This window comes from Dipodomys merriami, unplaced genomic scaffold, assembly GCF_024711535.1.
Source record: "Dipodomys merriami isolate MVZ:Mamm:240054 unplaced genomic scaffold, mDipMer1.0.p SCAF_444, whole genome shotgun sequence".
Lineage (NCBI taxonomy): Eukaryota > Metazoa > Chordata > Mammalia > Rodentia > Heteromyidae > Dipodomys > Dipodomys merriami.
Genome location: NW_027206007.1, coordinates 234780 through 248083, shown reverse-complemented (window position 1 = coordinate 248083; position 13304 = coordinate 234780).

Here is a 13304-nt window from a genome sequence, read left to right as displayed (position 1 = left end):
TGTGTGCATATATCCATGTATGTATATATATATATGTGTGTGTATAATCATATATATATATATATACATACATATATATGTATGGTTCATCTCTTTTCTGTGTAGCAAATGTTACAAATGAATCTGTACAATCACTACTCAAAGGCATGCATAGACAAAGAGAATGAGCAGAGAACTCATACTCAGGAATCTATGGTTAGCCTATAACCTGAAAATCTTTTACATCAGTTTGCATGTGTCAGTTACTGCAGTAGAGGGACAATACGATGGCAATGAGATACCAGGCTGATGAAATGATAAATGAGAGATACAAATGGTACAATATTCTTTCTGATTAGTAAGAAGAATTTGCAGTGTGTGTGTGTGTGTGTGTGTGTGTGTGTGTGTGTGTGTGTGTGTGTTACATTTACTTGATTCATTTCTCTTTTGAGAAGTATCTGGGCTGATTCAGTAAGCATGGTTGTGCTGAAACCGTTACTATATCCTGGTTTGTATTCTTTCGGGTAAATGCCCAGGAGTAGAGTTGCTGGATCATATGGAAGTGGGTAGTAAAAAAAGGAGTGAAGTGGGAAAAGACAGAAGATTGAATAGGAGAAAAGGGGGAAAATGCAGAGAGGAATCTAGTAAATACCCTAAAAAATTAAGAAGAGTGAAGGAAGAGCTGTATAGGGGAGGGATGGATGAGAATGTTGAAAGGGTTGGCATTGATCAACGTATATTGTACGCCTAAACTGCTTTGTTAAATGATAACTGCTTTGCTACTCAAAATAATAATTAAAAAATCATGTCCCTAAAATGTTATGCAATTAGAAGCAAAGCATGAGAATCTGCTCAGATAATCTCTAGGGTCAATAAATCTTTTTTGGTTAGGATAAGTTTTAGAACAACACTAAAGATACATATCATTTGAGGAAAATTTAATGATTTCCGGCTATTTAAAATAATCATTTGTGAAGACAGGCTCAAGTGGCAGAGTGCTACTTAGTGAGCAAAGCTGTCAGATAATGAATTCAAGTCTCAATCTCAAAAAAAATTAAAAACAATCAGTATAATCCAGGCACTTTCCAGGGCACTAGTAGCTCATGCATTAATCCTACTTTAAATCAGAAGGCAGAGATCTGGAGATCTCAGTTCAATGTCAGCTTAGATAGGAACGTCTATGAGACTCTCATCTCCAATTCACTGTCAAAGAAAGCTGGAAGTGGACTCATGGCTCAAGTGGTAGAATGCTAGCCTACAGAAAAAGCTCAGGGGCAGAAACCAATCCTTGAGTTCAAGCCGTAGAATAGTGCATATACATCACAAACAAAGTAATTCACTCAATTTCTCAACTTTCCATTTCCCTAATCCTAACTCTAATTTTGGACAGAACCCTAAGAGTAATCTTGATGATAATAGTAACCCAATCCTAAAATTAATGGAAAATACTCGCGTTTAGACACATTCTAACAGATACTCATTGCCTTTGAAATGATTTGCAGTTTGCTCCAAATCCTAGATTCCCTGACTTGGACTCTGAAATCGTTCCCTATTATGAATTATTAACCTCAAATCTTCATACCATGAAAACTATCTCAGTTTCCACTGATCTTAACGTTTACTGAACTCCTATATCTCCAAAAAGAAGTTGCAGGTTTATTTAAAATCTACTTTAGTGCCTAACTCTAACTATATATAAACCTTACTAGAAACCTAACTCTAAATTGAACCCTATTCAACCTTGAATAAGAATCTTAGGAAAACTCTGTAGTTTTTGTTAAATTTCAAACTTTTTATACTTGAAAATATTAGCAGAAAACTCAGTTTTACTGTAAAGCTTACCCTTCCCTAAGTCTAAGTCTAACCTGAACTAGAACAGTATCCCTAACCCTAGAACTAATAGCCTTTGGATTCTAAAAGCCATACAAGTACATTAGTTTTCATTCATCCTAACTTTGATTCAACTCATCTTTCTAAAAATAGTTTGTAGTTTTACTCAGTATCTTGCCATTTTTGTAACCCGAAACCTAACTGGAATATTGAGACTAACCCTCTCAATAATCATACCCTAATCTTAATATTATTAGCACTTTCTTATTTCACATTCATCCTAATTCTACCTAGAATTGTTATTTGAAGATTTACTTTCAGTTTGGCCCTAAACTTTCCATTTCCCTAAGGCTAACTCTAACTCCAGCTGGAACTGAAACCTAAGTTTCACTCTAATGATAGTCCAATTCTAATGTTTAAGAAAAAAACTCTAGTTTTTAATAATTCTAACGGATACTCCAATTTCACTCTGGAAATGCATTTCAATTTGCCCTAATTCCCACAATTTTTTTGACTCTACCTCTGAAGTTATCTTGTTCCCTAACATGGAGTGTTATATTATTTGTCCTCAAATTCACTTATCAGGAAAAAAACTGTAGTTTCCAATGATCCTACCTTTCCCTGAATCCCTGTACCCTAAAACAATTTCAAATTTACTTGCCATCTAATCCATTACTTAACACTAACTCTTAAGCTAAACCTGGCTGGAAAACTCTCATTAATCATTACAAGAATGATCACTGAGAAATAAATATAATGATAATGCTCTAGTTACTATTCAATCTCAAATTTTTGCTCATATTTGTTAGTGAAAACTGAATTTTTTTTTTGGTCAGTCATGGGGCTTGAACTCTGGGCTTGGGCGCTATCCCTCAGCTCTTCAGCTCAAGGCAAGCCCTCTAATGCTTGAGCCACCGCTCCACTTCCAGGTTTTGGGTGTTTAATTGGAGATAAAAAGTTCTCATGCACTTTGCTGCCAAGGGTGGCATCCAACTGCCGTCCTCATATCTCAGTTTCCTGAGAGGATAGGATGACAGGCATTAAAAAGTATGTTTTGCTGGGTGCCAGTAGCTCATGGCTGTCATCCCAGGTACTCAGGAGTTGAGATAAGAGGATCACGGTTCAAAGCCAGACTGGGCAGGAAAGACCCTGAGACTCTTATCTCCAACAAACAACCAGAAAACTGGAAGGGGTGCTGTGGCTCAAATAGTAGAGTGCTTGCCTTGAGCTGAAGAGCTCAGGGACAGCACCCAGCCCCAGCATTCAAGCTCACAATCGAAAAAATGAAAGAAAGTAAAACATCTTCGCTGCAAAGATGTGGAGGTTTGTGTGGGAGGGTGCTGTGATTGAGAGACCAGGTGCTGGCCTCACTTTACAGACATTTCTAAGAACTCTCCAAGTTTGCACCAGTTTGAAGCCACAGTAGAATGGATGGTGTCTTACCAAGAACTCAAGTGGTCGATGCCTATGGCAGGCAGGGAGTGGGCAAATGGGTGCAGGGGTGGGATTGTTGTGTCTGTATTCTCCCTAATAAAGGATGGATTTGGATGCTGGGTGTCAAAATCTGAAGTCAAGGGTTGCAAGAAAGTTTGTGGCCTGATGAAATGGGTTTCTCTGGGTATATGAAGATGGATGATGTCTGGCACCTCTGGTGGATCACAACTGTTATCCTAGCTACTCATAAAGCTGAAATGTAAAGATCACGGTTCAAAGCAGCTTGGGCAGGAAAGTCTGTGGGTCTTGATATCCAATGAGCCACCAGAAAACAGGAAACGTCACTGTGGCTCAAATTATAGAGTGCTCATCTTCTGCTGAAGAGCTGAGGTACAGTGCCCTGACCCAGATTTCAAACCCCATGACCAATAATAAACAAAGGGGTTGGCTGAGTTTTCGACATTGCAGTGTGTACGGTAGGAAATTCCATGCTGGGTTCTGAGACATTCCAGATATGAGAGGCTCAATGATGTGTCTACAGTTAGTCTAAGTATGATAGTGCCATCTTCTCATGGGGTGGATGTGATCCTAATAGAGGGAGTTCATGGTTTTGTTCTCAGCAACTGCTAAGCGCTTGGAATCTCTCTGTCTGTCTCTGTCTCTGTCTCTGTCTCTGTCTCTGTCTCTGTCTCTCTCTCTCTCTCTGTGTGTGTGTGTGTGTGTGTGTGTGTGTGTGTGTGTGTGTAATTTTCCCTCATCTTTTTCTGTCCATTTCCTGGTTGCTGGTCTGCCTCTTTCTGATCTCAGATGGTGCCCCTCTTTCACACCGACCTTGCTTTATCCCCCTATTAGGGTCTACAATGAGTCCTAAATGGCCACAGGCCTGTGTTCCAACTTTTCTCTGGCGCACAAGTCTGGCTGTCCCAATATTAGGTCACCTCCAGGGGATTCTGGGTCAGTGATGCCAGCTGGCATAGGGTCTCCTCTGCCTGAAAGAGAGGGCCTCAGTCACGTGATGTCCTATCCTTTTCCTCAACTGGGCCTCTGACTTCATATCCCTCTCATCAGGCTGGCAGTGGAGTGGGGAATGGGGGAATGCTGGTGGTTCTGGACAACTCGAGCTTGACAGCTGACTGAAGACTGCGCAAGCAAGGAGGATCTAGGGCTACATGGGAGGTGAGGCCAAGGTGGCTTGGAAGTATAGGTCAGTTTTTAGCAAATGTAAATGTACTTTATCACAGGACAGTCTATCTTCTGGCCCCAGCTGGGCCTCTCAGGTCCATCTAGACAATTCCAGGTGCTCAGAATACAGAGGCCAGGGAACTGGGGGAATGAGAGACTGGTGTGGCCAATACCTCATTGTTTTGGGGTATTAGTGTTGACCTGGCTATGCACCCCCTTGTGTACTTTCACTTCTTAACCCAGTGTTGGCCACACACCGGCCGCTAGTGGCAGTACTGTGGAAGTGGCAGGAGTGGAAGTGGAGTCTAGGATGACCAAAATCAGGATTTATGGCCTTTGGGGGTGGCAAAGGATGTCTTTTAAAAAAATCTTAGAGCTGGAACTCAGGGCCTAGGCAATGTCCCTGAGCTTCCTTTCCTCAAAGCTAACATAATACCACTTGAACCAGAGCTCAACTTTCATCTTTTTTTTTTAGTAGTTTAGTGGAGATAAGAATCTCATGGACTTTCCTGCCTGTTCTGATTTCAAGCTGCCATCCTAAGATCTCAGGCTTTTGAGTAGCTAGGATTGCTGGTATAAGCCACAGGCCCCTGTTAAGGATGTTAGTGAGTGTGTGTGTGTGTGTGTGTGTGTGTGTGTGTGTGTGTGTGTGTGTGTGTGTGTGTGTGTGTGTGTGTGTGTTACCGGGACTTGAACTCAGAGCCTCGGTGCTATCCTTTAGCTTGTTTTCACAAGGTTGGTGCTGTACCACTTGAACTACAGTAGCTCTGCTTCCCAGCTTTTTGGTGATTTATTGGACATAAGAGTCTGCCCAGGCTAGCTTTTAATTTTGATTGATGCTCAGGTCTCAGGCTTGAGTAGCTAGGATGACAAGAATGAGCCACCAGTGCCCAGTCTTTCTCCACTTTGGACTGGGATCTCCTGAAAACTTTATTTTTTTGTCTGTGCCAGTACTGCGACTTGAACTCTGGGTCTGGGCTCTGATCTCTTAACTTTTTCCCTCAAGTCTCTTACTCTACCACTTGAGCCACAGCTCCATTTCTGGATTTTGGTAGTTCATTGACCAGAAGAGTGTCACTAACTTTCCTCCGCTGAGCTGGCTTTGACCAACAATCTCTGATCACAGACTTCTTAATAACTAGGATTTACAGGGTTTGAGCCTCTGGAGGCATTGGGTAGAAGTTTTTCTTAAGCAAGCATTCTAACCTGCATTTGCGCTGACTCCTCCATGCAAAGGGGGCCTGAGGGTCAGGATCTGTGAAAACTAGGCTTCCAGGCACAAAATTGGCTGGGGTCTTTGGTAAAAAGTCAAGCTAATCTTCCCCTGAGCCCAATTCTGGGACCGCACCGTCTGCCCTAACTGTGACTCAAGTACAAACCTTGACCAAGCCTTCAGTGTTCTGCCAGATTTGTCTGAGGCCACAGAACCTTGATTCCACCCACACCACCTTCTTGACACCACCCCTCAGGACCTTTGTGCATGCTCTGTACCTTCTGCCCAAGGCCCTCTGTCCTGTTCCACATCTTAGAACTCCTGTGTAATTTTGGCACTGGTCATATCACCTCCTGGACCAAGCCTTTCCTTCCCTTCTCTCACTTTTTTTTTTTAATACTGAGTTGCTAGAGATCGACCTTGTGCAGGCTGACTGTCAAATGCTCTATCTTTGTGTGTGTGTGTGTGTGTGTGTGTGTGTGTGTGTGTGTGTGTGTGTGTGTGTGTGTGTGTGTGTGTGTGTGTGTGCCAGCCCTGAGGTTTGAATTCATGGCCTGGATGTTATCCCTGAGTTTTTATGCTCAAGGCTAGCATTCTACTACTTGTACCACAGCTCTGGTTTGATTTTTTTTGGTGCTTAATTGGAGAAAAGAGTCTCATATAGACTTTCCTGCCTGCAAAGGCTTGCAGTTATAATCGTCAGATCTCAACTTCCTGAGTGGTATTATTACAGGAGTGAGCCACCAGCACCTGCCCTCTACCTCTTACCTGTAACCTCGGCCCTCTTCTGAATCCCAGAAGAGTATGTATCACCAAGCTCACACTTTTTTGCCAGTGTTATGGCTTGACTCAGGGTCTAGGCATGTTCCTGAGCTCCTTTTGCTCAAGGCTACATTCTAGCACTTAAGCCACAGTGACACTTTTGGATTTTTCTGTTTATGTGGTACTGAGGAATACAACCCAGGGCTTCATGATTGCTTGGTAAGCACTCTATCACTTAGCCACATTCACAACCCAAGGATTATTTCTAACAGGAACTATGAGGGTGGAATTTACTGGCATACTCTTTTCAGCACTGAAATCGCTGGCCATTTCATATCTTTTCCAGGATTTGGGACCAGTGTATGACTCGGCAATGAGGAATGATGAATGAGTGATAGCCACCAGGCCCCAGAGATCTAGGCTCACGTCCTAAAGAGGGATAGGGAATATGGAGACAGAACCTTCCACAACTCCTACAGCCTAGGAACAGTGATCTCCGTGGAAGCAGAAGCTGGCTGCTAAATATCCCAATGGGACACCTCAGCCAGAACATAATGAACCCATTGCATACACCAGCCAAGCAAGCCTTCTGGGCTTCAGTTATTAAATGGCAGAGAAGGATACTTTGTTCAAGCTACTGACTCAGACTTAGTGCTTTCTGAGGGCTTGTCCCAGCTTGCCTAGGTTGGGGTTCTGTTCATGGGCAACCTGCTGAATGCCCATCATCCATACATCATTCATAAATACACAGAGACATGGAGTTACTGCCTTCTTTTTTTCTTTGGCAGGTCTCAGGTTGAAATATGAGCCTAGGCCCTATCCCTGATCACCTCTTTCTCAAGAGTAGCTCTCTGCCCTTGAGCCACAGACCCAACCCATGGTGATATTTTCCTATGATCTCTTAGAAATAAGAGTGTTGCGGACATTCCTGCCCTGGCTGAATTCAAATTGGCAATCTCTACATCTCAGCCCCCTGAGGAGCTAGGATTACATACAGGAGCCACTAACACCTGGCTTTGTTTTCTTCTTGGTGTTCTTTTTTTAATCGTGACCATCTGAAATCTTCAGTGTCATTCCAATGGTTTGCATTCAAAGTAAATTTCCCAGGCCTGGAGTTCAAATCCCAGGACTGCCACACACAAATGGAGGGAGATTCTGACAAACTTATTCCTATTTATGTGAATGCTAATGGAATGTTATAAAAGTAATTAAATTTGAAGTTAATTCATGATTCTATTTTAGAAAGCCACACAACAATCATTGGATTTATATCTTCCATTCTAGCAACACGTTGTGATTCCCCTAATGGAAGGATAGTGACTAATTTTAATTAATGATTTTATAAGTATTCAACCATGATACTTCATTAAATGGAGACATAACTTAATAACTAAATATTGGTAACTATATATATAAAATTTAATAATATCATCATATTCTCTCTCTCTACATATATATATATATACAGCAATCTACACACACACACACTCACACACACACACACACATACACATATATATATACATATGGACAGATAGATAGATAGATAGATGGATAGATAGATAGATAGATAGATAGATAGATAGATAGATAGATAGGTAGAGATAGAGATAGAGATTGGGCACTAGTGTGGTTTGATAATAGGTCATCAGAATTTTCTGGCAGCTCAGTGTGCCAGAGGTTGGTGTGCTAAGGCTTTGATCCCATTTATGTATTGGACATTGTAGGCCATGAGTTGAAATCCCAGCATTGCCAAAAATTTATTCATGTAATAAGAAGCCACTTTTGACACATTTTTTTCCCTGACAAAATGTCCTGGGTCTCAGGATGATGTATAATTCATATGCAAATATATCTTGAATGATAGGATGTAATAAATGAAATTGAATAAGGGTAATAAACGTCATACTCACTAAACTCATGTGTGTATTTTTCCAGTGCTGGGGCTTCAATTCAGGCCCTGGGAACTGGTCTGAATTTCTTGTCTTCAAGGACGGTGAGCTTCTCCTTCACCCACAGTGCCACAGAGATCCCCAGATGCTGAGTTCAAATCCCAGGTCTGCCAGAAAAATGGTGCAAATTCCAAGCCAGGGCCTTATTTTATTTTATTATTATATTTTTTTTCCAAGCACGAGGCTTGAACTCAGGTCTTGGTATCTCTGCCACAGCTGGCCCTGGGATTCTAGGACCTAAGTTCAAAACTCGGGGTTGGCAAGAAATAAAATAAAAAGGAAAAGGATATAATGGAGAAATTCAAGAAGGTGGTTTTACATTTTTTCCCTTTGCATTATGACCATCCCGCATGTAAATGAAAAAGCCCAGAAAGTGTTCATGACATTGCATGCTGATGTTTGGCTGGCTATTAGGGAAGCCATAACCAAAACAAAAACTTACGACTGGAGGTTGAATCACAGGGCTGCCACTAAGTATTGGTGGGAGATTCTAAGCAACCCATTTTCATGTACATCCATACGAATGGAATTTTATAAAAGCAACAAATTAGTAGTTAGTGTATGAGTATACTATAAAACTATACACATCAATTTTATTGCATTGATGAATTTTCAATTAATACTTTATTATGTATTCAACAATGATACTTAAAAGTGGAAGGAATAATTTGAATGCCAATAATGGGTTGTAATATAATATATGTAATTTCATAATATACAGACACCTTTCTCCTGTTTTTTACATATATATAGGTATATATATATATATATATATGTATATATATATATATATACATATACATATATGTGAATCTACACATTTATCTGTTCATACAATTGTCACTCCTGGGCCTCAGTGCTATAATGATGGCTAGTACATACAAAGCCCTGGATTCGATTCCTCACTACCACATACACATAAAAATCTAGAAGTTGTACTCTCACTCAAGCAGTTGAGCATTAGCTTTGAGCATAAATGCTAAGGGACTGTGTCTAGACTCTTACTCAAGGTCCAGAATGGGCATGAAAAAAGATTGAATGTTGTGACTGCAACTCTATAAGGATAGGACTTCAAATACCTCATCACAGAGCAAGCCGGGAATCTGTTGCTGACAGCTGCCATCCAACCTGACTTAGTCAGAGGTATACAACTGCAACTCAGCCCCACACAACCAGATGCTGCTGCCTTGCTCACCCCTGTCATCCAAGATACTCGGGGGCTGAGATCTGACACTGGTGGGTTTAAAATCCAGACCTGGCAGGATGTCTGTGAAACTCTGAGCTGTGGATCAAAGTGATAGATCTCTAGCCTTGAGCAAAAGATCTTAGGACAGTACTGCAACATTTTAGTGCAATCGCTGTGGCTGACTCCCCGCCCCCCCCTAAAAAAATACCCCTCTGAATCATTAGATGTGAAATTTGTGCAGTTTGTAATGTGTTTCTGAAAGAATGGTGATACTGATGAAAGCACCCTAATACTAATGACAGCTTGTGGGATACATCTACATGATGAGTCCTTCCTGGGGTGCTGGGGCCCTCACGGGGTGCTGTGTGCTGAGTCCTGCACAGGATGCTATGTGCTGAGTTCTTCACAGGTGCAGTAGGCTGAGTCCTGCATTTGGTGCAGGGTGCTGATTCTTTCACAAGATGCTGTGTGCTGAGTCCTGTAAAGAGGGTTATTTGGAGCGGGGCACCAGTGGTTCATGCCCGTAATCTTAACTAATCTGGAGGCTGAGATTTGAGGATAGTGGTTCAAAGCCAGCCCAGGCATGAAAGTCGCTGAAACTCTAATCTCCAATTAACCACCAGACAACTGGAAGTGTCACTGTAGCTCAAGTGGTAGAGCACTAGTCTTGAGCTGAAGAGCTGAAGGACAGAGTGCAGGCCCAGATTTCAAGCCCCATGACTGAAAAAAAAAAAACTTTTATGTATTTTGTCCTTCAAAGGGTGCATTCTTTCATCTTTTCCTTGTAAGAACTCCACAACTCTCATGAATATGCAGAAAAGAATATTGAGGCTCAGATCTGTCCCGATGGCAGGGACAAAATTATGTATTACTGAAGACTAGTGAGTTGTCTACAGGAGATAAATGATTTGTCTTGTATTTCTAAGTCATGAACGTTGAACTCGGGTCCTAGGCACTGACCCATACCTCTTGGGCTCATGGCTAACACTCCTCCACATGGAGCCAAGGACCCCCTTGCAGCAGAGTGCCATGGCTTAGGGTTCTATAACTGAGGTCTGTCCTCCTATCTTCTCAAGTAGCTGAGATCTGGGTTCCAAACTACCCTGACACAAAAGGTACCATGAGGCTATTATCTCCAAATCACCACTAAGAAACCTAAAGTGGAAGCTGGGTTCTTGTGGCTCATGCCAGTCACATGAGGAGGATGAGATCTGAGGATTATGGTTCAAAGCTAGCCTCGGCAGGAAAGTCCTTGAGACAGCTCCAATGAACCACCAGAAAACCGGAAGGTGCTCTATGGCTCAACTGGTAGAACACAAGATTTGAGCTGAAGAGCTCAGGGACATCACCCAGGCCCAGATTTCCATTCCTACGATGACAACAACAAAAAAGACAGAAACAAACTAACAAACTTGAAGTAGAGTACTGGGAATGTACCTTAGGGGTAGAGTGCTTTGCATATATGAAACCCTGGGCTTGATTTCTCAGAACCACATCACTAGGAAAAAGCCTGAAGGGGCTCTGTGGTTCAAGTGGAAGAGGGCAAACCTTGTACAAGAGAAACTAGGTACAGTGCTCGTGTCTTGAGTTCAAGCTCCAGGACTAGTGTATACACACACATGCACATACACACACTCACACACAGAGAGAAAGCAGAAGTGAAGCTTGACAAAGTGGTAAAGCACTAGACTTTGGCTCTGAGCTCATAGTCAGCACCCAGGCCCTATGTTCAACCCCAAAACCTAGTCACCCAGGGCCCAACTAGGAGAGGTAAAAGGTTTCAAAACCTGATGAGCTTCACCAGTCCTAGATGACAGGAAGCTTTGTGATGTTCTACATTTGCTTGGATTTTCCAAGCTTCTGGAAACCTAGGAGTGGCATTATAGGCCCATCATTGCCGGCACTGAAACGTTTCATTATGCTCAGTGCCCTAGTTGTCTGCCTGAAGGACTCCTGAATTATATTGAGCACTGTATCTGAACACCGGAATATAGTCTCATAAAGGCAGGATAAGAGCACAGAACTTGGCCTGCCATGGGAGGTGGCAAAAATGGTCTCCTGTTAAAACAGAGCACTGGGAAGAGAGATAGCTAAGAGTAAAAAGAGGACTTTTTCTCCTGACTTTCAGAGCCCGCGCACACATCCTCACTAATTGGCCCATATGGAGTTATTTGGTACACAGCTGTACAGGAGTGAGGGCTATTGTGTGCCTGTCCAGACAATGAGAGAGTCTTCCTCCAGCAGGCCTGTGATGAAGAGAAACCCTTAGGTTACAATGTGAACAGTGAAGGGAGCCCTGGAATATGCAATATCATAAAAGCAGTCTCTGTGTTATGAACTCATTGTATTGAATACAATTTTTCTTGCCTGGTGCCATTCATCATACCTACTCAGGAGTTTCACCTAGAGGAATACATCCATACATACTCAAAGAAATTGAGATACAGGTTTTTCTTTTGAGGGGGCAGATCCTGGGGTTGAACTATGAGCCTAGGCCTGGTCCAAGAGCTCCTTTTTCTCAAGGGTACTGCATTAAGCTTGAGTCACAGCCCCATTTTTGGATTTTTCTGTGATCTCTTATAAATAACATTGTCAAAGACTTTCTACCACTGGCTGGTTTCAAACTACAATTCTCTACATCTCAGCCTCCTGAGAGCAAGGATTACAGTCCGCAGGCACTTTCACCTTCGTTCTTTTCTTCTTTGTTTTATATTCTGGACTGACTTCTTAATAGGGTCATTCCTATGGTTGGGACTTATTAGTAAACTACACAATGTTCTTTATACCTGCTTTCTCTGAGAGCATTTTCACTCTTCATCTTACCCTCTGGTCACAGGGTTGAAGCCAAAAGTACGAAATGGGTGTTACAGGATTTAGGAGCAAATGTCAACAGGATATGTCAGTTCTGTCACTTAGCATTGAGCTGCAGTGCATTTACTGTCTCAGGATATGAGGATCAAAAGCTAGAGTGATCCTCATACAGTCTGAATTTCTCCATTTGCCTATAAAATGATCTAATAATTATGAGTGTTTTGTATCTCCAACCTTAAGTATCTGGGACACACTAGAAGCATGTTCTTGTTTCCATTTTTCTCTGGTACCTCTTGTGATTTGGACTAAAGTTTTGGGTGGAGGGGCTTCTAGGTGAATCCCTGAGGAAATCCACTTGAAGCCTCCTCAGGAGATCTCCATTCAAAGCCAGCCCTAGCAGGTAAGTTTTATTGTCTCCAATAAACCACCAGAAAACCAGAAGTGGGACAGTGGCCTAGAAGGTAGAGCTCCAGCTTTGAGAGAGAAAGCCAAGCAGGAGATACAGGCCAGACCAGGCAGGAAAGCCTAGGAGGCGCTAATGTCCATTGAACAACCAGATGGCTGGAAGTGGAGCTGTGCCAATGGTAGAAACTCAGCTTTGTGAAAAACAGCTGAGGAATGCATTGCATCCTCAGTTTAAGCCATGGAATGGCCACAAAAAAAATTGAAAAAGAGAAGACCAAGTTTATGTATAAGTGTCCTACTTACTTACGTGTGCATACTACTTCCCTAAGTGCAAAGAGGCTGTATGCAAAACTTCTGCTTTTATTTACTGAGTTATGTTTTAGATATGCTCATTGTACATACTGCATCATTCTCTTCATTTCAGCCACATTGCTTTTCTCTTCCAAGTTTCTAGGCCTGTTTCCTTATATGATGCACACTGAAGGTATTAGCAGCCTTTATTTGCGTTTTATTAAGAGGCCAATGCAGAAGCAGTCACAAATCAGGCAGA